Below are 25,113 nucleotides of genomic sequence, written 5' to 3' on the forward strand. Positions count from 1 at the left end.
ATACCCATCATACATATCCTCCATCCCATAGTCCCGTGCCCATATACCCATCATACATATCCGCTATCCCATAGTCCCGTGCCCATATACCCATCACACATCCTTCATCTCATAGTCCCATGCCCATATACCCATCATACATATCCTCCATCCCATAGTCCAGTGCCCATATACCCATCACACATCCTCCATCCCATAGTCAACCATTATGACATCATAATGAGCGGTGGGGCTTGCAATCTATGATGACATCAGCGTCGCCATGGCAACCATTATGACATCATAATGAGGGGCGGGGCTTGACGCGCACACACTTTTTCCCCAGTATGTAGATAGGGGCAAAATTGTCTGGTGAATTGGAACGCGCGGGGTTAAAATTTCGCCTCACAACATAGCTTAGGATGCTCTCGGGGTTCAGACGTGTGACTGTGCCAAATTTTGTGGCTGTAGCTGCGACGGTGCAGATGCCTATCCTGGACATACATACACACTTTGAGCTTTATATATTAGATTGATATTTCATTTTACATTGCTGAAAAAAAAAAATTTGGTTAAACATGTTAACATTTGTGCTACAGAAATAGTGTGTGGAATATTTACCTTCTGCTCACCATCGTCAACCGGAGGAACGACAGGGCTCTGTAATTTTTATACTGGGTGCTCCTGCGTCCTCCCGATCCACTCGGGGCCTGCATCTCCTTGTTGAAGTCCCTCTTGAAGCGATCCCTGAGCGACCGCCACCGTGATAACCCTCTCACCTGTGAAGGAAAAAAACAAAGTGGTTATTATTCACACCTTCACATGCTGTAATACAAGTTACTGAAATTGGAATACTTACGCACAAAATCCCTGGCCCTTGCATCGAGCTCCTCCCAGTTGTCTACAATCTCCGAACACACCTCATCCTAGAGCCATCGGGTGGCTGGTTGGTCGGCATGTAAAACAGTTTGCCATGTTCCACAGAGGCTCCTGTGGTTGCACTGCCTGGATGAGGTCGTCAGCATCAATGATAAGACCATCTTCAAATAGTCTCTGGGGAGCACGCTCTGAAACCTGTGAAGAAAAAAAATAAAAAAAACAAAAAATTATTACATTCAAACACATGAGGTTCATTAATCAATCACCCAAATAAAGGGTTACTTACCGTTCGCTGACCACCAGAGGCAGCACCTCGACGACGCCTGGATATCCTGGAAGTCACTCTAGTGCGGGCACCAGATTGTGAAGACTGTAAAAAAAAAAAAAAAAAAAAAATTGGGTTGGATGGATGCGTAGTTATTGTGTGTGCTGTGATTAATGTTTGTGTTGGGTGTATTATTTATGTATGTATGTGAGTTTTTGTATGTGCTAAACTTACACTCTGCGCGCCCCCTCCTTGCATTTCTCCACCCTGCATGTCTCCTCCTGGAAGCTCCTCAGCTTCAGCTTCCTGTGAAAACATAATACATGCATATAGGTTAAAAAAATATAAAAAGGTAAAAAAAAGATTTAAAAAAAAACAAACATTTACCTCTGTTCGCTGATGATGTGAGGGGGAGCTTTCAGAAGAAGACATTCCTGCGGCCTGGCTTGCGGGTCTCCTCTGCTGCGGCCTGGCGGGTCCTTCCTGAAAGGATCTGCAAGTATAGAGACACTTGTTAAGCTACTATACAAAGGATATTAAAAGCTTTCACGCCTTTATACTTACTGAGAACAAGGTTGTATGCAGGTCTGCTGCGGCCTGGTGGTTCTGCTGCGGCCTGGCGGTTCTGCTGCGGCCTGGCGGGTCCTTCCTGAACGGATCTGCAAGTATAAAGACACTTGTTAAGCTACTATACCAAGGATATTAAAAGCTTTCAGGCCTTTATACTTAGTGAGAACAAGGTTGTATGCAGGTCTGCTGCGGCCTGGCGGGTCCTTCCTGAACGGATCTGCAAGTATAAAGACATTTGTTCAGCTACTATACAAAGGATATTAAAAGCTTTCAGGCCTTTATACTTACTGAGAATACTGAAGTTGGTTGTATGCAGGTCTGCTGCGGTATGGCAGGTATGCTGCGGTTTGGCGGGTTCTTCCTCAAAGGATCTGCAAGTAAAGAGAATTTTAATAACATGAAAAAAAACCTTCATTGGTATTAATGTGTTTAAATTCCTTGAAAATCTCTCACTGAGAGTGTAACCATACTGTGATTGCAGGTGTGTAATTCCTGAGTATAACCACACTTTGTGTTTGCATGTGTTAATTCCCTGAAAAACTCTCACTGAGAGTGTAACCACACTGTGCTTGCATGTCTGTAATTCCTGAGTATACCCACACTTTTAGTGTTTGCATGTGTGTGAATTCCATGAAAATCTCTCACCGAGAGTATACCCAAGTGTTTGAATGTGTAAATTCCAATCTCTCACTTGAGAGTATAACCACACTTGTATACCAAAAACCAAAAATTAATGTACCTTTTTTGTACAAATTAACCATACTTAATTTTACCTGGTTTTAAAATGATACTACAGAAAGTTTTTAAAAACAGTTTTTATAAAAAATTTTTTTTTAGTTTATTTTTTTTTTTACACAAGTAGGAGCTACTCTGCTCTTTATTTTAAATACCACAATAAATGAAAAATAAAAAAACAGTGATATACAAGAGAAACACCACATACAATACACAACACAATCACAGCACAATTGCAAATATTAAAATAAAATTCAGTACACATGCAACAGAAAAACAATTAAAATATGAAAAAAAATCCTACTAAAAATACACACACACAGACATGCAACACTAGGAGGCCACGAACATACATGCAGGAAGGCAGATCACACACACACTCAGACACACAGACAAGCCACACAAACACAGGCAGACAAGCCACAAACACACACAGACATGACCCACACAAATAGTTTAGCACAATTGCAAATATTGAAATAAAATTACAGTACCATGACAATAAAATTCAGTACATATGCAACAGAAAAACAATTAAAGTATGAAAAAAAAGCATAATAAATACACACACACACACACACACAGACATGCAACACTGGGAAGCCACGAAAATACATGCAGGAAGGCAGACCACACACACACACACTCAGACACACACAGACAAGCCACACAAACACAGACAGGCCACACACACACAAGCCACAGACATGCCCCATACAAATAGTTTAAAATACTCACACAATTGCAGGCTTTGGTGGCTTTGCTAGCAGGCCTCTCCATCCTGTCTTGGTGCTGGCAGGTGTCTTGCTCCAGGGGTCTTGCAGGTGGAGGTCTTGCAGCTGATCAGGCAGGTTTTATAGCTCTGGCTCTGTTTCCTTCTATCAGTCTGGCTGGTGCCGGATGTCTGGGCCCAATGATTAATTAGCCCACCTTATATAGTTTTTGGACTGTCTGGAAAAGTATCTTTTTTTCTGAGCATGCTCAGTGCGATTTAGCAGATTGCGCCGGCGGATTCCGCAAAATCGCAGATCCCGGCGGATCCGCCGACCATAGGCGCCCATTCTACCGCATGGCGGATGACAGCGGATCCGCCGTCGTCCGCCATTTTGACGGCGCCAAAAAACGTTGCAAGGTCCGTTCACAGACAGAATCCGCAAGGAATCTGGTGGATCCGCCGAATAGTGGACGTAACGGACGACCATCCGCCAAAATCCGCCACTAATGTATCTCAATGGGAAAAAATGGCGGATCCGCCACAAGAAAAGCGCCATTTTCAAACTTTGGCGGATTTTGACTGATTTGAAAAAACTGATGTGTGAAACAGGCCTAAAATTCTGACCAACATCACTTTATGTGGTGATAACTCTGGAATGCTTCAACAAATCCCATTGATTTTGAGATTTTTTTTGTGGCACATTATAATTTATGATAATGGTAAATTTAGGTTGATATGTTTTGTGTTTATTTATAAAAAATATCAGAAACTTGACAAAAATGTAAAAAAATTGCAATTTTTAAACTTTGAATGATCCAATTAATCCAGATAGTCATACCACACAAAAACATTAATAAATAACATTTCCCATATGTCTACCTTACATCAGCACCATTTTTAAAGAGCTAATTTATTTTTGTTAGGCTTTTAGGAGGTTTAAAAAAGTAGCAGTAATTTCATTTTTTCAAGGAAAGTTACAAAATTTATTTTTTGAGGGACCTGTCTAGGTTTGAACTGACTTTGGGGGTGCTATATATTTGGAAAACCCCAAAAAGTGATAACATTTTAAAAACAGCACTCCCTGACATATTGAAAACTTCTGTCAAGTAGTTTATTAACCCTTCAGGTGATTTTCAGGAATTAATGCAAAGTGGTATAGCAGGAATGAAAAAATGTTGTTTACTGCCTAAATGTCGCTAACTTCTGAACTGACCACTATATCCGGGAGACTCTAAGGCCTCTTTGGCTATGAACTGCTATGGTAAACATCAGGACCACACAATCATAATCTCGGTGTGTCAATTAGATTAAAATGGAAACCCCCACAATCTATTAACCATATTTCCGATGTAGTTACTTTTGACAGCAGCAAGTAAGGGGTTAAACAGATATGGACAGTGCCAACACTGAATGCTTTTTATTATTTTTACATGCAGTATGTCTTCAGAATCAGAATATTCCCCATCCCGGCAGGAATTGGCACAAGCAGACCGTGAGGTGATTATTTTCGTGCATCTGGTAAGTATTTCTGCTGCTACTCCAAATCTCTTATGTTTTTTTTTTTTTTTAAGACATTGTCATCTTCTGCGGACGTGACTACTGAGGGCGAACAGCAGGAGCAGCGAAGCCAAGTCCCGGTGGTGATACGGAATGTATGTATCAAATGATTTGTAATGTTCTTTATTTTTTATCTTTTATATTTCATCTTTTCTGTACTTTTTTTTTGCAACTTTTTATTCAATTTAAATTTGATTATTCTAATGAATGTGTTTTGTCTAGGTTCCACAACGGGATGAAGACATCTACCTGGATAATGAGCAGCTCATCAGCCTGGTCCAGGAGCGTGCCCCATTGTGGGATAGCCGTGACCGGCTGTACAAGGACAATGTGGTGACCCGGCCGCTATGGAATGAGGTGGCCGCAGCGTTGATGGATGGCTGGGACAGCGCCACTGCATCCTCCAAAAAGGCGTTTAGTAAGTATTTCCCTGCTTTGTTATGCCGCAGTGACTATTGTCCTTGATGTCACTGTTGGGTTTCGTGCTAGATATATTCTAGCAGGAAACCCAACAGTGTCATCGGGCTCTACAGTGACTGCTTTGAGTATTGTATTGCTGTATTGTGCCGCAGTGACTATTGTCCTTGATGTCACTGTTGGGTTTCGTGCTAGATATATTCTAGCAGGAAACCCAACAGTGTCATCGGGCTCTACAGTGACTGCTTTGAGTATTGTATTGCTGTATTGTGCCGCAGTGACTATTGTCCTTGATGGCACTGTTAGGTTTAGTGATAGCATATGTCGTGCATCACAAACACAAGTGACATGTTGCTTTTTTTTCCAACAGTGGACAAAGTCCGAACATGTTGGCACTCGATCAAGGACCGCTTCAACAGTGATGTTTGTGCTGAGGGCCAGGTTCGCAGTGGATCTGCGTCAAGGACAAGAACCAGATACCGTTACTATCACGCGTTGCAGTTCCTAAGACCTGTCCTTGCCACCAGAGCGTAAGTATTATAATTATTTTTTTTTATTTTTAATCTGTGATTTTCTAATCCACAGCTGATGCTTCTTGTAAAGGCATGATAGTAATGATTTTCCTTTCTTCAACAGCACCTGGAGCAGCACCCTGCAACCTGGCCCTGGCGCGGTCCTTCATCGGACGTCCTCTGACCCGTCCCAGCCATCCGACAGCCAGGAAGCACCTTGCAGGTCAGCCACACAGACAGCTGGTGACCAGGAAGCTGGGCCATCAGGTGTTCCCCTGTCCCAGGTCTCTGCCACTGGTTATGCGGGCACTACCCGCCAGCGGCAGAGGGCCTTGGACAGGAATGTCTTGCCCGAGTTTATGCACTTGAGCGAGGCCTTTAATGCCAGCCTCAAGTCACTGTCCAACAGATTTGAAAGCGGTTTTGCACTCATGGCACGTGGTTTTAACCACTTTGAACACCGCTTCAATTCTGTCGAACAGCACCTTGACTGTCTGGAGGCCGACCTCAACAGACCAGCGCACCATTTTTTAGTAAGATTGAAAAGGGCATGGCGGAACACCTTAGTCCTGAGCAACAGCTGAATGTGCTGCAGGCCTGCAACAATGCTTTCTTGCAGGCTATGCAGCATAATCGGTATGGGCAGCAGTCAGTAGTGGCATTTCCACCTGTGCCACCATTGACTCGCTTCACCTCACTACCGACTTGTGCTGCATACCACTGCACGGACACCTCTATTCAAAGCCAGGACACCCACCGTTACACCACCACAAGTCTGAGTATAGCTGGTCAGTTCACCAACACCACCATGGCAAGCGCTGCTCCTGTCTGGAGCACCACCACCACCCCCATGCATGCTTGGAGCACAGCCACCACTCCGCAAATGTGGAACAGCCCTGCCGCTACAACAACATGTAGTAGCCCTGCCACCACCACTCCGCAAACTTGGACCATCACTGCCGCCACCAGTCCTCCTGCAAGGACGAGCACTGCCACCGCCACCACAGAGCATCCGCAGCAGCAGCCACCACAGCAGCAGCAGCAGCCACAGCAGCAGCCACAGCTGCAGACGGGGGACCTACATTCTATATTTGCCCAAAGTACAAGGCGACATCAAGCAAGGCGAGCATTGGGCCCAAGTAGGTCCAGGCAGTCAAGTTTGCGGAGACAAGCAATTTGTACCAATGTTCCTGAACCTCTTTCATCTCCTCAAACTGTTTCTACTGCAAGTCCCAAGTTTTTTGGCCCCTTCCCCTAGAACACCTTCTTCAACAGTTAGTTCTGCATCTTCCCTGCACACCCCCAACTTGCAACCATCTGCCCCCAAACGCAGAAATAAATAAAGTTTTTTAAAATATTTCTGTTTCAAAATAAATGTACAATTTCTGGCTCACCATAACAAAGTTTGATTAATGTTTTTGGCGCCGCTCACACACATTGCGCCGTACACACAATGCGACTTAAACTTTGCAAGGTGTCATAAAAAGTGTTTGGAGGATTGGCTGTTTTTACCATCCTCATTTCACTTATTGTGATTCTAGGCAAGGTGATTCTAGGCAAGGGGGATTATTGATATACCTTGTAATTAAAAACATACTCGTGTGTTTAGAATCCACTGATGGGTAAAATACACGTGATATGTTATACATACCAAGGCCTAGTATAAGTGTAAAATAAGCATATGTTACATACCAAGGCCTAGTATAAGTGTAAAATAAACGTAATCTGTTAATATGTTACATACCAAGGCCTAGTATAATAACTAGCGTTTTACCAACTAGGATCTGGTTTCCAGAAACACAAACTGGTCAAACTCGATAAAAAAAAAGGCGAGTTTCTTTCATTCAAAATGAATGAATCTCCAACTTGTTTTCCACTGGTTGGACAAGTTTTATTTGAAACTAATTTGGTTTCATGAAACCCGATCCAAACAAAGTCGCTCATTGTCATAATCAGAACTATTTATCAATCATATTCCCAGGTTAATACACATATCATATTTAACCTGCAGCTTTGCTTACCATATCTAACCTGCAGCTTTGCTTACCAATATATTTAACGCAGACTAGCGATGCTGCATTTTAAATTGTGTATTTACCCGTGCAGGTGTGAGAACATCATGAATTCACAGGTATACATGGGAAGGTTTTTATTTTATTGGAGTGTAAAAAACATAGTGCACTCGTTACTGGTATCAAATAAGGTTTTTTATTAACAAACACAAACGAACATTATTACACCATTTCATCTTGCCAGTGCACCCGTCCTACATCAGAAATAAAGTAGGCCGCAAATTGGTCCCTCATTTGGCCAACTTCAACGGATGACCTGAGAGGGTGCTGAGTGAATTCAGGCAATGGGTTAGGAGCATCATCGTCCAGTTCAAAGGTCGGGTGCTCTTTAGCCATCACAAAATTATGTAGAACCACACATGCCTTCACCACCTCATCGACCGTTTGAAGTTTAAGATTTATGGCTGTGCTGAGAATTCGCCATCTTGAGACAAGAATCCCAAAAGCACACTCGACAGTTCTTCTGGCCCTGGTCAGCCTGTAATTAAATATTTTTTTGGTGTGGTCCAAGTCCCGGCTGGAGTAGGATTTCAGTAAGTTTGCGCACATTTCAAAAGCCTCATCCCCAACCATTACAAAGGGCAGTGGCGGAGCTTCGATGTGAGGAAGAGGCCATGGCATAGGGAAATTAAATTGGTTGCCATACAACCTCCGGCCCATGTCTGAGTTTTTAAAAGCCTGTGAGTCATTACCACGGCCAAATGCTCCAATGTCCACTGCTACAAACATACATCCGGCATCCGCAATGGCCATGAGTACTATTGAAAAGTACTTTTTGTAATTATAGTACTCAGATCCTGTTCTTTTGGGTTTGATGATCCGTATGTGTTTACCATCAACAGCTCTCAAACAGTTGGGGAATTTGCATACTGTCCAGAATTTGTCAGCAATTTCCATCCACTTTTCAGCGGTGGGCAGGGGCATAAAATCTGGACAAAGAACATTCCAGAGAGCCCGGCAGGTGTCCGCAACAATTCCAGACAAGGTAGAGATTCCAATACGGTACTGGAAGTGTAGTGAAGATAGGGTTTCTCCAGTCGCCAGGAATCTGTGAACAGAGAAAGAAGTAAAATTAATATTTCTGTATATTACTTTGTAAAACTATAAAATAAAATATTAGTACATTCACGAAAAATAATTACCCAAGGTTTTGAATACTACATGTAAAAAAAACCCCATCAGACCGCACCCCTTGGTTTTTAAATATTACGTACCGTAATGTCACCAGTAGCCGTTCCTCAGGAGGAATCGCATGACGGAGCTGTGTGTCCTGTCTCCGGATGGATTGTTGGACACGAGCAAGCAAATCCCTGAAGCTTTCTTGGGACATCCGGATATAATCTGTAAATTTCTCCGGGTTTGCCTGTAGCTCACTGTAGAGGGTGTGGTATGCCCCACGGCTCTCCCGGAGTACAACAATCGGATGTATCCACATATGCCGCCGCTGCCGTCTTCGCTGCCTCTCTCTCTTCCTTTGTTCATGGCAAGCAACTGCACATGCCTGAGCCATCGCGCTGTCCAAATCCAAGTTGAAGTGAAAACTCTTCCAGCGCAGATCCATGTTGACACGAGAACAATCAAGCAAATCTGAAGAATACTGTAGACAGGGTCTATATATTAACATACCACACTGACATAGACGTCCCATTGGTCTTGTGTGTTGTTGAATGTTTTTTTTTTTTTGGGTGTGGATCAAAAAATGTGTAAAAAAAACGCAAATGCACTAAAAACGCATACAAACGCATAAAAACGCTGCGTTTTTTTTCCTACATGCGCATAAAAACGCTTGAAAAAAACGCAGCGTTTGTATGCATTTGCATGCGTTTTTTCTATGCGTTTTTTTGCGCAAAAAACGCGCTGCAAAAAAAAGAAAGTGTGAAATTAGCCTCAATGGGGATGTTGAAGTCGCCCAAGATGATAGAGGGAATATCAGTGGAAAGGAAATGGAATAGCCAGGTGGTGAAGTGGTCAAAGAAGGTGGTGGCTGACGCTGGAGGGCGGTATATGACAGCTAGTTGGAGGTTGGAGGGGGAGTAGATGCGCATAGAGTGCACCTTGAAGGAAGGGAGGGTAACAGAGGGCGGCAGTGGGATTGGGGTGAAGGAGCAGTTATCTGACAGGAGAAAACCAACTCCTCCACCATGCTTGCAGCTGGAGCGGGGGTTGTGGGAAAGGTGGAATCCACCATATGAGAGTGCAGCAGGAGTGGTTGTGTAAGAGGAGGTGAGCCAGGTTTCGGTGATGGCGAGGAAGGAAAGTTTGTTAGTAATAAAAAGATCATGGATGAAAGAAACTTTGTTGCAGACAGATCGAGTGTTCCACAGAGCTTCCGTTAGTGGGACTGGGGAAGCTGGGGCTGGGCGAATGTGTATAAGGTTGGAGTGGTTACGGAAAGTTGTGATTGGGTGTGGATGGGAGGTAGAAATGACTGTGGGAATGTGGTGAGGAGGACCAGGATTTGGAGAGATATCACCGGCATATATTAAACTATAGACTTAAAAATAAAAATAAATTAAAATAAATCAAGAACACTGTTTGTGAAACAACCAACTTAAGGGACAATTACTGGAATTTTTTGTATTCTTTTGTGTTATCTACATTTTGTGAGTCTTACATTTGCCATGTCAGTGTAACATATTTGCAGAAAAACACATGAAATTCTGCAGAATTTGATTAATTTATAAACAATGCAACTTTATTTCAACACTAAAAATATAATGTGCCCATTCAGAGAAACCTTTGTTTTCACTTTTCAAACTTATTAAACGTGTGTTTGCAGACTTTTTATTATAGTTTTTTTTACCTGCATGAAAAGTGAAGGCTATAGGGAAAAAAAACTGCAGTGGAAATTACACATATTTGGTGCATTTATTATGTGTCTTTCTATGTTTTTTCTTGGCGCTAAACCGTTTTGATCTCATTTGGAAATGACCGCATTTTAGAACAAATGCAAAGAAAAAGACTGAATGAGATTTTTGAAATCTTTTTCATTTTGCTGTTATTGTAAAACACTGCATTTTTTTCTGTGGAAAAAAATGCACAGAAATAAACCCGCTATGTGTGAATAAGCTTAAATAATTCTTATTCATGACAAAAAAACATCCATGATGTTGAAAACATGAAAGCAAATGTTTCTCTGTTTTTTTTTTAATGTTTAAAGAAAGTTGAACATGTATTTTCCCTGCTCTTCAAGTGTCTTGGTGACTAACCCGACCTGCATCTTCCTGCATGGAGACAAGTCTCCAGCATGTCTACAGAGAGGGTGAATGGATCCTCTTTTGGGTGTATAACTTTTGCTGTCTGAATTGTTCAGCACATATTAGCCGTCATATCCTGTTGATGAGTAGGGATCACTGCCATCCAATTACCTTCATGTTACCGTTGTAACAGCTTTCCAAAAATTTGAATAATTCTAAGAACATGTTTTGATATGTTCCAAAGAAGTAACAATTAACATCACTAATTGCAAACTTCTTTTTCCTCATTCACTGAAGATGTGTTAATTGCAAATAGCAGCTTTTTCAATTTGCAGTAATTACATGTATTATGCGCCTGTCATTGCAATTGCGCTATATTATTATAAAGCTCTTAAAATGATCTCTATGAAATGTAATTTTTTTTCTTGTGAACATTTGAATGGCAGTGCTAATTCTAATAGTTTTACTTGTAGTGTGTTTCAGCAAGTCTTATTCATAAAACGAATGACTTACCGGTAGTTACAGTTATGAAAGTTATATTAAACTATTGAACAAACAATTATAATTAAATGAGCACTACTGTGTGCATAAATGTAAGTTATTCTGATGGCCAATGCAATGACTAAACACATTGAAAAGTGCTCTCTTTATCCAAAATGATCACTTCAACTTGAAAAATTACTCCAAAGTACCAGTCACTAGGTGTGATGCTCCTATCAAACTTGTTGTCAGCTGACTACTATCATGTGTATTCAGTCTCTAGGGCTGATTATAAAACAATGGGGGCAGGTCTGCTTTGTCAAACTGTTTACAAGCATACCAGAGAGGAGGGATTTCAGTTTAGGGCAGACAAGCCGTTGGACCATGGCAAAAGCAATGCATACTGGAAAGTCAGGGAAAGCAGGTTCCATTTCCTATAGTGCTGAAATAATGCATATAAGGCCGGGGTCAGCCTTGTGAGAAACTCACACGAGTCAAGCATGTCAATACCCGGAACTGCAGCTGGCACTCGAATCGGAGCGTTCAGCCGCATGTCTTTTTATGCAGCTGAGCGCTCCGGTCCCATGTGTATTAAGATGGGAGACTCGTACGAGTTTCTCGCAAGTCTAACCCCGGCCTAAAGGGAACCTCCACCTTAATGACACATGATGTATATTTACGTTATATGTCATATCTCCACCCATGGTTGTTAACCAGTTAATTCCCACTGTCAATCTCTGACAGCAGGATTTAACAATTGCCAGACGGAAGCACGTCACAAATCTCACCCATCGATGCCCCTGTCACGCGATTGAGGTCACTGATGGGTTGTCATGACAGCCAGGGATCAGCAGAAGATCCCTGTGCTTGTCATTACGACACTCCTGTGAATGCCTGTCCGTGGCCGGCGTTCATAGGAGATTGTGATTTCTGCCATACATAGCAGGGCCCATATATATAGCACAGGCGCTCGAACAATTGCAGCTTCAAGTCCCCTCAGGGCACTATTACATACAGTATAAAGTGAGAAAAAAGTTTTTAAAAATGTGAAAAAATGTTTAAAAAACACAAGTGTTCAAATTACCCCTTTTGACCCCACTGAAAATGAAACGATAACAAATACACATATTTGGTATCGCTGTTTTTTGAAAATGTCAGATCTATCAAAATATAAATTAAATTAATCAGATAGGTAACAAGAAAAAAATTGAAACTCCAGAATTACGTTTTGCAATAAAATGCGATAAGAGGCGATCAATACATCATATCTACCTCAAAGTGGTATCACTAAAAACATCAGCTCAAGGTGCAAAAAATAAGGCATCACCTAGCCCCAGATCCTGAAAAATGAAAATGTTGCGTGAAAAATGGCAACAAACGCAAAAACTTTTTTTTCAGACAAATTTTAGAATTTTTCTTCCTTCACCACCTAAATAAAAAATAAACTGTACATGTTTGGACTTGGGAAATTATATTGCCTGGTCAGTTTTACCACATACCAAAGTTGTGTGTATGTGTGTGTGTATCAAGCCCCACCTCTAATTATGATGGCGAAGATGATGTCACAATGGTTGCCATGGCGACGATGATGTCATAATAGGTTGCAATGGTGACGGTTATGTCATAATGGCTGCCATGGTGACGATGATGTCATAATATGTTGCCATGGCAATGATGATGTCAGAATGGTTGCCATGCAAAGATGATGTCATAATAGGTATATGGGCACGGGACTATGGGATGGAAGATATGTATGATGGGTATATGGGCATGGGACTATGGGATGGCAGATATGTATGATGGGTATATGGGCCCGGGACTATGGGATGGAGGAAAATCACTATAATTTGTTATAACTAACCACAGTTAGTTACTATGCCTGGGCGACACCGGGCTTTTCAGCTAGTGGTAAAAAAAAAACAAAAAAAACTACTGTGGAATTACACTATTTTTGCAATTTTACCGCACTTGGAACTTTTTTCTTGTTTTCCAGTACACTATATGGTAAAATCAACGGTGTCATTCAAAAGTACAACTCGTCCTGCAGAAAACAAGCCCTCTTACAGCTTTATATTGCTATAAAAAAAGTTATGGCATGTAGAAAATACAAAAATATAAAGAAAAATCACAAAATTTGAGCTTAGTGTAAGTTGGTATACATGAAGCACATAAACGCATTTTCATATTGGTCATAAAGCATACAAAACCTACAAGAAGATAAATGAACATAAATCATGCTATAACTAAATAAGTAAAAAAGCAAAAGTGCATGTGAATAACACAGGACTCTTAGTAACTCTTAGTCTTTGATCAAAAATAGCATAAAAGCCATCTCACTGTCAGCAATGTGACTTTGATCTGGACAGTCTTACACTGTCTAATATTAAAAACCATCCTTGAGCTGGAAATTACATTTAAATGCTTCCCTAGGCTGGTGTACACAGGTTGGGACCCGGTCCTTTGTCTGCCCTTATTCACACACTGAGGTCAACTCTGACACATGGTAAGGTTTTTAATATTTGACAGTGAAGGATCATCCCAATCAGGCAGTGCCATCTTGGAGGAGGCAATTTTTTTTTCTCTAGCAAGATGGCGCCGCCTGCGCAGTAGCAGCTCTCAGATTGGGCGCCATTGTCAAACTGATTTTTTTTTTAATGAATTTATGGATAACGTGAAAGAAAACCATAGCATACACATTATAAATGTGATCATACTGTAGAGCAGGCACTACTGCTGGTGCCTGCAGAAGAACGTTTTTTTTAAAGATATATATAAAATATTCATTATGTAAAATAGGGTGCATGTCTCTGAAGGATCAGTGACCTGGCAGAAGCCATACCTAATCAGAGCACTACATGAAGATCCCCCACAGGCCGCCCCGGAGCATGAGCATATCATTAACTCAAAACGGAAGATAAAGATTAAATAACAACCACAAGACAGATTTCATCAACCAAGGTATCATTTTAATCAGTATAACGGCGCCAACCTGACACTGTCTATTGGTTATTGTCCACAATCCTGCTGACAGGTTTCCTTTAAAACGACCCATTCTGTTTGTTAAGGCAGAGTATGTTGACAGAGGCTGGATTTTATACATCAGTGGCAAGAGGATGATGGAAACCTAGAATTCAGTGATTGGGGGATGTGTACCAATATTTTTGTCCATATAGAGTATTATTTATGACTTGCAGTAAAGCGCCTTCCCTTACTGGGAAATAATAAAACCAATGCAGCAAATCTTGCTTTACACAAAATTCCCTGTACATAAAAGTATCCATTCTTTCTTTTCCTGGATTTATCTATCCTGATGTGTAATTCCGATCATCAAGAAGCTGCCAATTACAGCATGCTATCTGAAACTTGTCTAACTCAAGCTGGCTTTTTGATAGTGTTGTCGGGCAGACGTGGACAAGGCGTGTATTCTGTTCTTTAGTTCAAACTCTTTACTTGTCACTATCAAAACGATTCTGGAAAGTAGTCTAACAGCAATCTCTGATTCCAGATGGATGATACTCAATTTTGCAGAAGACTGAACTGGAGATTAAAATGATCTGTCAAGATAAAGGGTTATAAGAATGTCTACGGTAATAGAGGACATAAAAAGACAAGCCTCTGTTTTATATAAAGGAGAAAATACATAATTCAGACTGCTCTTTTCTTAAACTTTGGTCCTTATAAGTTTACTTACAGAGTTCTCTTTAGTCAGTGCATCTGTAGTAAATAAATATAATCAAATTCACAGAATTGACATGGGCACCATATATTTGAAAACGTACTAGCCTCAAAAGGTATTTAAATTCCCCCATGTGGCTGAATGGACAGTAAATGTATACTCCTATACACTATGAAAAACAAAACAAATGGAGTTCTATACTTTGTTATAAAAAAGGTATCAAAAGAGTCTGTATTGAATACTTATACATGCAGTATACAAAACGTTGATCGAAAAAACAAAGAAGAAAGGACACATGACCCTAATAAAAACATATAGGTCCAAGGTATCAATGCAAATACATAATAAAAAACATCATGGTAGTGAAATAAGAACAAGGTAATCACAGAAGTACCAAATGCACTTTGTCAGCAACATGCAAATAAAGAGAATCGTTAAAGGAAGTGCAGTCTAAATGATTATGCTGCCTCAATGCATATGGCACCAGGGACCTAGTTCATCAAAAGACCTATAATAGGAAAATCCCTGAAACTGTCACAGTGACATTGCAAGCCAAATAAAAATAGCACCATTGTATCTGTTAGTGCTACCCATGATGGAAGTAAGAAGATGCCAAGGATCCAGGCTCGACCCCTGACACGCGTTTCATGTTTGCTTTATCAAAAAGGGAATGAGAGAGAGTTCTCCAGGTTGGCTTTTTATAGTTAGACTCATTATGTGGCATGTCCATTCTTCACATGCATGCCGCTGTCACCGCCAAAAGAGGATCCCCGTACTCCGCTGTTCACCAGACGCACACGTCATGGGGAAATCCCCAGATGTCAGAGACATGCGCGTCTGGAAGGTTGAAGCCAGAGGTGCCGGGTCCCTCCAGAGGGCACAGAGCGCATGCACAAGACAGTGGCCATTACAGTGAAGCCCAAAAGGACGAGGATGCATAAACAGGATAGTGGCCATCATAGTGGAGTCCAAATCAAAGCAAGATGTGAAATACAAGGGAAATGCAGTTCCATGATCACAGGAAAAAAGGAGATGACACAAAAGAAAAAATAAATATATAATAAGTGTTCATTATACAAAAATGTGTATGTGATGAATCCAATAAGGAAAAGAAAAAAATAGTGGTATATAATGTATGAAGTGACAGCATATATGTCAATATGTGACTAGTCCATAGGATATATATCTATAATATAACGGGCTAAGCGTCACTCTATCCGAAGTCTTTATAGACTGCACAAGCACAACGCACCTGCGCAGTCTGGCTCCAGACAGAATGAGGCATTCAGCGGTGAGGGGTGTGTATGGCGCCCAGAGATGGCGGTATGGGTACATACCTCGATCTCGGGTGCCATAGTTACATACTTACCTGACCGGGAGGAGCGTTGCCGCGGCACTTCTCTTCGGCTGGAGACTGGGGTAGGAGTGCGGCCGGAATCGTGCATGTGCATTGCGCAATCCGGCTCCATTTTACTGAAGACACATTTGTAGTGTGTCTTCAGCAATATGACGCTGGACAGCGTTATGGGCATGCACATACTCTGGCGCCAGACTCCTCCCCTGGCCTCCAGCAGAACGTGACAGCGCTGGAGCACAGGAAAGAAGGGTGAGTATAAATGTTTTTTTTGCATGTGTGTAGTTTAATAGGGGTGAGGGGGGACCATGCATACCAGGAAAGGGGGGGAGAGGGAACCATGCATACCACGAAAGGGGAGTGAGGGGACCATGCATACTACGAAAGGAGAGTGAGGGGACCATGCATACCATGAAAGGGGGGTGAGGGGACCATGCATACCACGAAAGGAGGGTGAGGGGACCATGCATACCACGAAAGGGGGGGTGAGGAGACCATGCATACCACGAAAGAGGAGTGACGGGACCATGCATACCACGAAAGGAGGGTGAGGGGACCATGCATACCATGAAAGGGGGGTGAGGGGACCATGCATACCATGAAAAGGGGGGTGAAGGGACCATGTATACCAGGATTGGCGGGTGAGAGGACCATGCATACCAGGATTGGGTGGTGAGGGGTAGCATACCATACCAGGATTGGGGGGGTGAGGGGACCATGCATACCAGGATTGGGGGGGTGAGAGGACCATGCATACCAGGATAGGATGGTGAGAGGACCATGCATACAAGGATAGGGGTTGAGAGGACCATGCATACCAGGATAGGGGGGTTGAGAGGACCTTGCATACCAGGATAGGAGGGGTGAGAGGACCATGCATACCAGGATAAGGGGGTGAGAGGACCATGCACACCAGGATACGGGAGTGAGGGGACCATGCATACCAGGATTGGGGGGTGAGAGGACCATGCATACCAGGATTGGGGGGTGAGGGGGCCATGCATACCAGGATAGGGGGGTGAGGGGACCATACATACCAGGATAGGGATAAGGGGGTACCATGCATACCAGGATTCGGGAGTGAGGGGACCATGCATACCAGGATTGAGGGGTGAGAGGACCATGCATACCAGGATAGGGGGGTGAGGGGACCATACATACCAGGATAGGGATAAGGGGGTACCATGCATACCAGGATTGGGGAGTGAGGGGACCATGCATACCAGGATTGAGGGGTGAGAGGACCATGCATACCAGGATTGGGGGGTGAGGGGGCCATGCATACCAGGATAGGGGGGTGAGGGGACCATACATACCAGGATAGGGATAAGGGGTTACCATGCATACCAGGATAGGGGGGTGAGGGGACCATGCATACCAGGATGAGGAATAGGGTGCCATGCTTACCATGATTGGGGGGTTACTGTACCATGCTTACCAGGATAGGGATGAGGTGTGCCATGCACACCAGGATAGGAGGGGGGCAGCACATATCAGGATAGGAGACCATATGCCAATAAAAATGCTCGCCACCTGGGCGTAGAATGGGTTCATAGCTAATATATATATATATATATATAGTTACATCCCATGTAACTTATTATAGTGGTATATAAAAAATTAAGTGACAACATATATGTCAATATGTGGCTAGTACATAGGATATATAAAGTTACATCCCATGTAACTAAATGTAAAATTGTGTATTCAATTATAATACCATACAAAATCAACAGATGACTAAGGATATAATCAATATTATATCATACACAGTATGTCCATATGTCCTTACCGTGATAATGGATGACTTTGCAATAAATATTTGATCACCACATCCTAAATTGAAGACCGCATATATATCCATTCCATTCCACTCTTTAATAAGTATCCGATGATTCAAGTATCCACAAATGAATATATTGTTCAAGAAACCCCAATGATATAATTTGGAGGTGAAACTTGGCACGTACTCCATTTTAAGCCTTCAAATTCTATAGTTGTAATGCTATCATCTGATGCTGGATATAGAGATAAACCTCAATCTAAGGGTGCGAAAAGATGTTAGACATGAATAAAAAGAGAGAAAAACGACTACAAATAAAACTAACAAAAAATTCCCCCTAGCTGCATGGGAAAGGACATGGCAGAGCAATGGCAACTACAAAAATGGGGCAAAACTCAGTTTCTCGTTTAATCCAACTGGGGACATAGAGTCATGAATATCAATCCATCTACATTCTGTCTGCGCTAAAAGGTGTTTGATATTCCCCCCTCTATTTCCACAATGCACCTGATCAATCCCAATGGTCCATAGACCCCTGGGATCACATCCATGTAACATGCAAAAATGTTTAAGGAGGGTTTTCAAAGTAGTGAGACCTTCAATTTTTTGAGCATTCATGATATCTCTCACGTGCTCTTTTAGTTGAATACGTAGTTGTCGTGATGTCACTCCTACGTACACTTTGGAGCAAGGACATGTGGCCAGATATATCACATGTGCTGTTACAACCTGTATGATGCCAAATCTGAAAGCTCTATTTACCATTTGATGACATATTATGCGTACCCCTAATTAGATTCTTTTGCTTACATGCCAAACAGTCGCCACATGGGTAACACCCCCAAACTGGACATCTGTTGTTTGGATTTAATAGGTTTGTTGTTTTTGTTATATAGTGGCTATTAACCAATAGATCTTGTATAATAAATAAATGTGACACAACTGCATGTAATCATCAGGGTATCATGGTATGTATGTCGGGGCTGACACTGATAGAAAAGGGCCCGTGTGCAACAAAAGTAGATGGCCCCTTTTAGTGCAATAGCTCATCGTAATGTACAATCCCACTTGCTCTGGAGGTGGTGGTGGTGGCTCTCTTACCTCTTAAAACCGTGTGCGGCACAGATTGCACCGATATGTACTCCCCTGTATGTATGTATGCATGCATGTGTGCAAAAGCAGGCTAATCTTTGCCAGTGACAAATGAGTGGAAAATTAAGCCCTATAATTGCTGGCAATCTATAGAATGACAACTAGAGATGAGTGGATTGATCCGCGAAGGATTGATTTGAGTTGTATTTCCTGAAATTTGCGATTTCACATTAATTCAAACATTTTGCGATACAATGTGTGGTTTGTGCCTGGCTCTATTTTCCACACTGCTGAAGCATCAGAGAGCAACTATGACATTGTATGATGCTTTGTATAGTGGTGGTCAGTACCTGGACCTTCAGATATCAGCAGTTCCCAGTGAAGCACAGTTTTTATGGCAGAGTTGTTTTCATTCGCCAGAGTCACCGGTAAGTCTCTCTCTTCTGTAATGTGTAATCTGTTATGGTCAGCTCTCTCTTTCTCTCTCTCTTCTGTAATGTGTAAGCTCTTATGGTCAGTGGTGATCACTCTCTATGATCTATTCCCCATGTATATTTTCAGAATATTTACAAGCTTTCTAGTATTGATAATTGCAGAAATGTATTCACTGCAAATCAAATTCTTTTTGAAAATTCTGCAATGCCAGTGAATTTGAAGTTCAAAATATCCTCTGATCTCCAGTGGAAACCTAGAAATATTAAACTACCCACATTTCTACATTTGCAATTTAGAGTCATTACACATTTTAGAAGACTGGAATGAAAGACTTAGTTGTTCATATTCCTTTCTCCTCATTCTTTACTGTTATCTGTTTCTGTTTTTCTGTACTGTTGGTGTTTTTCTTGCTTTCTATACATTCCGTACTTATTGCATCATCACTTTGTCCTTTTAAAATATTAGAAGAGCAAGTTCATAAGGGAAAACATTGCTGAGGATTTTAAATTGGTGAGATTCTAAAGTAGAGGTTTCGAATACTCGGCCTGTGTGCCACATGCGGCCCCTGTACTGTAGACCCCTTGGCGATCCCTGCCCGGTCCAAGGTGTCGCCAACGGCAGCGTTTTATTTCAGCTGAATGTGTATCCTTAGACTCACATTCAATTGAGATATATTGCTGAGTATAGACTCTTTACACAGCAATACTTATGCCAGCTGCTGCTCAGAGGCCAGCAGCTGACATAGGCGTACTGGTGCGGCAGCGTATAATATCACTGTCATGCGCCAACATGCAGATGTTAGCTGCTGGCCTCTGATTGGCCAGAGGCTTGCATTGGTATTGCTGTGTAGAGAGGTTCTACATGGTAATACATTTCAATTGCGATTTCAGGGGTACACATTCAACTGAAATAAAGTGCTGCTGGTGGTGTCTCCTGTATCGAGCCACGATTGTCAAGGAGTCTACAGTGCCTGCAGCCACATGTACAGTAAGGATGTGAAGGGAACAGAGGACAGATGAGAATATTTATTATTTTTCTCTTTCATGTGTATATGATGGACGGCACAATAAGGGACATATCTAAATATGGAAACCTGGATGGGGACATATCTACAATAAGGGGATTTGGATGGGGACAGAACTACAATATGGGGGTATGACTACAATATGAGAACCTGTATGGGGCCATAACTGCATTATTATTATTATTGTTATTTATTTATATAACATCATTGATTCCATGGTGCTGTACATGAGAAGGGGTTACATACAAATTACAGATATCACTTACAGTAAACAAACTAACAATAACAGACTGATATAGAGGGGAGAGGACCATGCCTTTGCGGGCTTACATTCTACAGGATGGTGCGGAAGGAGTTAGGGGGGTTGCAGAAGCTCCGGTGATGGTGAGGAGGCAGCGGGGTCATTGCAGGCAGTACGATTTCTTGAAGAAGTTGGTTTTCAGGTTCCGTCTGAATGATCCGAATGTGTTTGATAGTCGGACGTGTTGGTACACAGAATTCCAGAGGATGGGGGATATTTAGGAGAAGTCCTGGAGGCGGTTAGGTGAGGAGTGAATAAGTATGGAGGAGAGAAGGAGGTCTTGGGAAGACCGGAGATTACGTGAGGGAAGATGTCCAGAGATTAGTTCAGAGATATATGGAGGAGACAGGTTATAGATAGCTATAGGTTAGTATTACTAATTTGAACTGGATACCCTGAGGGAATGGGAGCTAGTGAAGAGATTTGCAGAGGGGAGAAGCAGAGGAGTAGCGAGGAGAGAGGTTAATTAGTCAAGCAGCAGCAGTTAGGGATGAACTGGAGAGGTGCGAGGGTGTTAGGCTGGAGTCACACTAGAGAGAAATACGGACTAGTGGCATGTGATAAAAAATCGCATAGCACTCGGACCAATGTTAATCTATGGGGCAGCTCCCATCATCCATTTTTTTCTCGACCGTATTATACGTGCGAGAGAAATCGTAGCATGCTGCGATTTGCACTGTATTACGGCCGAGACTCGCCAATGCAAGTCTATGGTTGCGAGAAAAAAACGGATTGCACACATGTGCCTTGCGAGTAATATGCGCCGTGTTCTTTGGAAAAGCTGGCAGTTCAGTGCTGTAAAATCACACTGACAGGTTAAAATAGAATAGAGAGAATACATGTATACACATAGTATAGGTATATATATGTCATTGACACACACATATCTATACAGTATTTATATTTCATAGAGATAGCAGAATAGGTGATTATTCAAAATCAAAGAATTAAATCATGAAAAAAACTGGCATGGGCTCCTGCGCAATTTTCTGCGGTAGTCACTGAGGCTGCGCAGACTCGTTGCCTGTGGTGAACTTGACAGCCTGGTAAAATGTTTAGAAACTTTCCCACACTAATGAGTTCATGTCCGGTCAGGTGGGGAGGCTGCGCAGGCAGCTTCTCAGTCATTCCTCTGTGGTTTACAGCCAGGGAGGTCGCATTAGCACCACTCCCGGTTGTAAACTATTTGACTCCTTGAGGTGGATTGCAGCGTGGGACATGACTGTACAGCGGATAGGTATGGGATATTGTTGCTTTTTTATTTTAGATATTTTTTACAGGAGAACAAGGGCTTTGATTGGATTGGGAGTTTAATAAAGATGGCAAAATTGTGTGTTAAATTATTTCATTAAAAGTCTTTATTCTTAATGTGTGTGTTTTTTTTAACTCTTACATACTATTGGATAATAATGGATAGGTGTCTTATTGACACCTTTTCATTTTTAACCTGGCTTAATGTCACCTTACAATAGCAAGGTGACATTAACCCCTTATTATCCCACATGCCACCCACTACAGGGCAATGGGAAGAGAGAGGCTAAGTGACGGAATTGGCGCATCTTACAGATGCGCCTTTTCTGGGGTGGCTAGGAGCAGATGTTCTTAGCCGTGGGGGCAATAACCATGGTCCCTCTCTAGGCTATTAATATCTGCCCTCAGTCACTGGATTTCCCTCTCTGGTTTAAAAAATTGTGTGTGAGAAAAAGACAAAAACTTGAGGGCACTATTAGATTTTTTAATGGGGAACGTCAACCACACACATATACATGTAAACACCAAAAGCTAGAGAAAGATATGTGTATAAAGGCGCGATCAACCCAATAATGATAACCACAATATCTAAAAAAAAAAATAAAATGTATATAAATGTAAAGATAAATTTTATTAGCACAAATAGAATACAAAAAATGACATGAAACTTTAAAAACATTTAAAAAGACCAAGACACTGTGGCCTCATAACAACACCAAAAAAGGTCACATAATAAAGACCTAATGCTCACCTCCTCCATTATGCTAGGCAAAAAGGACTATATGGAAAATAATTTCAAGTTATAATAACCCAAGTTTATAGGCAACACAATTTATAAAACATATATCAATTCTTAATAGATAAATGCATGAGACAAAATTTCTATCATACACAATGAGGCATTTTGTGCAAATAAGCAATAAAGTGCTAAATAATTAAGCAATGCCAATAGTACAAACTAAGAAAGATATACCCCATAGTACTGCTACAAGCCACTAGGTTTCAGAATTGCATGATAGATAGACCAAAAAAGAGCTCTTAGTGCCTAATAAATACAATAAGAAAACCCATAGAGTGCTCCCATAACAATACTTGCATTAATCTCAAGGGGATTCTATAAAGCAGCAAAAAGTCTATGCACTACAAACCAGGATAAGTTGAGTCCTCACAAAAACCATAATGAACAACTTAGTGCCCGCATGATGTTCATGGAGGAGGGGGAAAACCCCACGCGTATCGACACCTTTAGCGTGGCTTCCTCAGGGCTGTCTCAGTGGAGTGATGGGGGCGGAAACCAGATTGTAGATTGTCACAAGCAAGTTAGATGATAGGTGGGAGTAAATTTCACTGTGGATGTGCTGCTCCAGGAGTTTGGAAGCGAATGGGAGCAGCAGTATTGGATGAAAGCTGGACATAGCAGTTGGGTGGAGGGTTGGCTTTTTAAGGATAGGCGTGATTGTGGCATGTTTGAAAGCAGAAGGGAAGGTACCAGAAGTTAGTGATAGGTGGAAGAAGTGGGTTTGGGATGGGATAAGAGTGGTGGTGAGGTTGGGGAGGAGATGGGATGGGATTGAGTGCAGAGGTGGTGAGGTGTGATTTGGAGAAGAGACAATTAAGCTCCCCTTCAGTGATGTTGGAGAGGGAGGTTATGGGGTTTGGGCATTGGTCTGGTATACAAAGGGGTTGTGGTGGTTGAACAATAAAGAGTTGCCTTGTTTGGTCACTCTTATTTTTGAAGTGTGTGGCAAAGTCCACAGCAGAGATGAGGGAGGTTGGAGGGGGCAGTGGTGGGTAGAGGAGGGAGTTAAAAGTTTTGAATAACTGATTGGGGTTGTAGGATAGGGAAGATACGAGGGTTGTGAAGTAGGCCTGTTTAGCAGAGGTGAGGGTAGATTTGAAAGCGAGTGTTGCCTGCTTGAATGCAGTGAAATCGTCTTGCGAATTTGTTTTCTTCCAACACCACTCTGCAACCCTGGACACTTGCAGGAGCTTTTTAGTGATGTTATTAGGCCAGGGTTGCCTATTGATACGTCGCACTCTGCCATGAACAAGAGGGGCGACCGTGTCTGATGCGAGCGTGGCATTGTAGAAAGCAATGGCAGTGTCAGTGTCGTGGAGTGAGGATATGGATGCCAGTGGTAGAATAGAGTCAGAGAGCGTGTGAGTGACTAGATGTGGGAGGTTTCTGCGGGGGTGAGCATGCTGCTGGACATGGGTGACAGGTGAGGAGGACAGGGATGAGAAAGTGAGTAGATCGTGGTCGGATAGAGAGAGAGAGGAGGTGGTGAAGTTAGATAGAGAGCAGAGACGAGTGAAGACAAGGTCTAATGTATGTCCATCTGTGTGGGTGGCTAAGGAGGACGATTGAGCAAGTCCAAAAGATGAAGTAAGGGACAGGAGTTTGGAGGCTGTTGACTGAAGGGTATCAGTAGGGATGTTGAAGTCACCCATGATAATAGTGGGGACATCAGTGGAAAGAAAGTGAAGAAGCCAGGTAGAGAATTGGCCAATAAAGGCAGTGGCCTGGCCAGGAGGTCTGTATATGACAGCCACTTGGAGGTTGGAGGGAGAGTAGGTGCGGACAGATTGGACTTCAAAAGAGGGGAAGATAAGGGAGGGAAGAGGTGGGATTGAGTTAAAGGTGCACTTAGAAGAAAGGAGAAGACCCACTCCTCCACGGTGTCTGTTGCCGGGGCGAGGAGTGTGAGTGAAGTGGTGGCCATCATAATATAGCGCAGCAAGGATGGTGGTATCAGAGGGTGTCAGCTATGTTTCTATGAGGCCGAGGAAGGCAAGATTGCGAAAGAGAAAAATCACAC

At 42.3% G+C, this 25,113-nt stretch overlaps 1 long non-coding RNA gene across 1 annotated transcript; it reads right to left on the minus strand.

Moving 5' to 3' along the window:
- Nucleotides 1-1,151: 1,151 nt before the first annotated feature.
- On the minus strand, nucleotides 1,152-2,082 carry LOC141094608 (uncharacterized). Its single transcript, XR_012233123.1, has 4 exons — nucleotides 1,688-2,082; nucleotides 1,511-1,616; nucleotides 1,358-1,429; nucleotides 1,152-1,228 (listed from the first exon to the last, which is right to left on the minus strand). It is a non-coding gene; the product is annotated as an uncharacterized lncRNA (long non-coding RNA).
- Nucleotides 2,083-25,113: the final 23,031 nt, after the last annotated feature.

Source organism: Dendrobates tinctorius, unplaced genomic scaffold (genome assembly GCF_039654945.1).
Source record: "Dendrobates tinctorius isolate UK_male_01 unplaced genomic scaffold, ASM3965494v1 ptg000064l, whole genome shotgun sequence".
Lineage (NCBI taxonomy): Eukaryota > Metazoa > Chordata > Amphibia > Anura > Dendrobatidae > Dendrobates > Dendrobates tinctorius.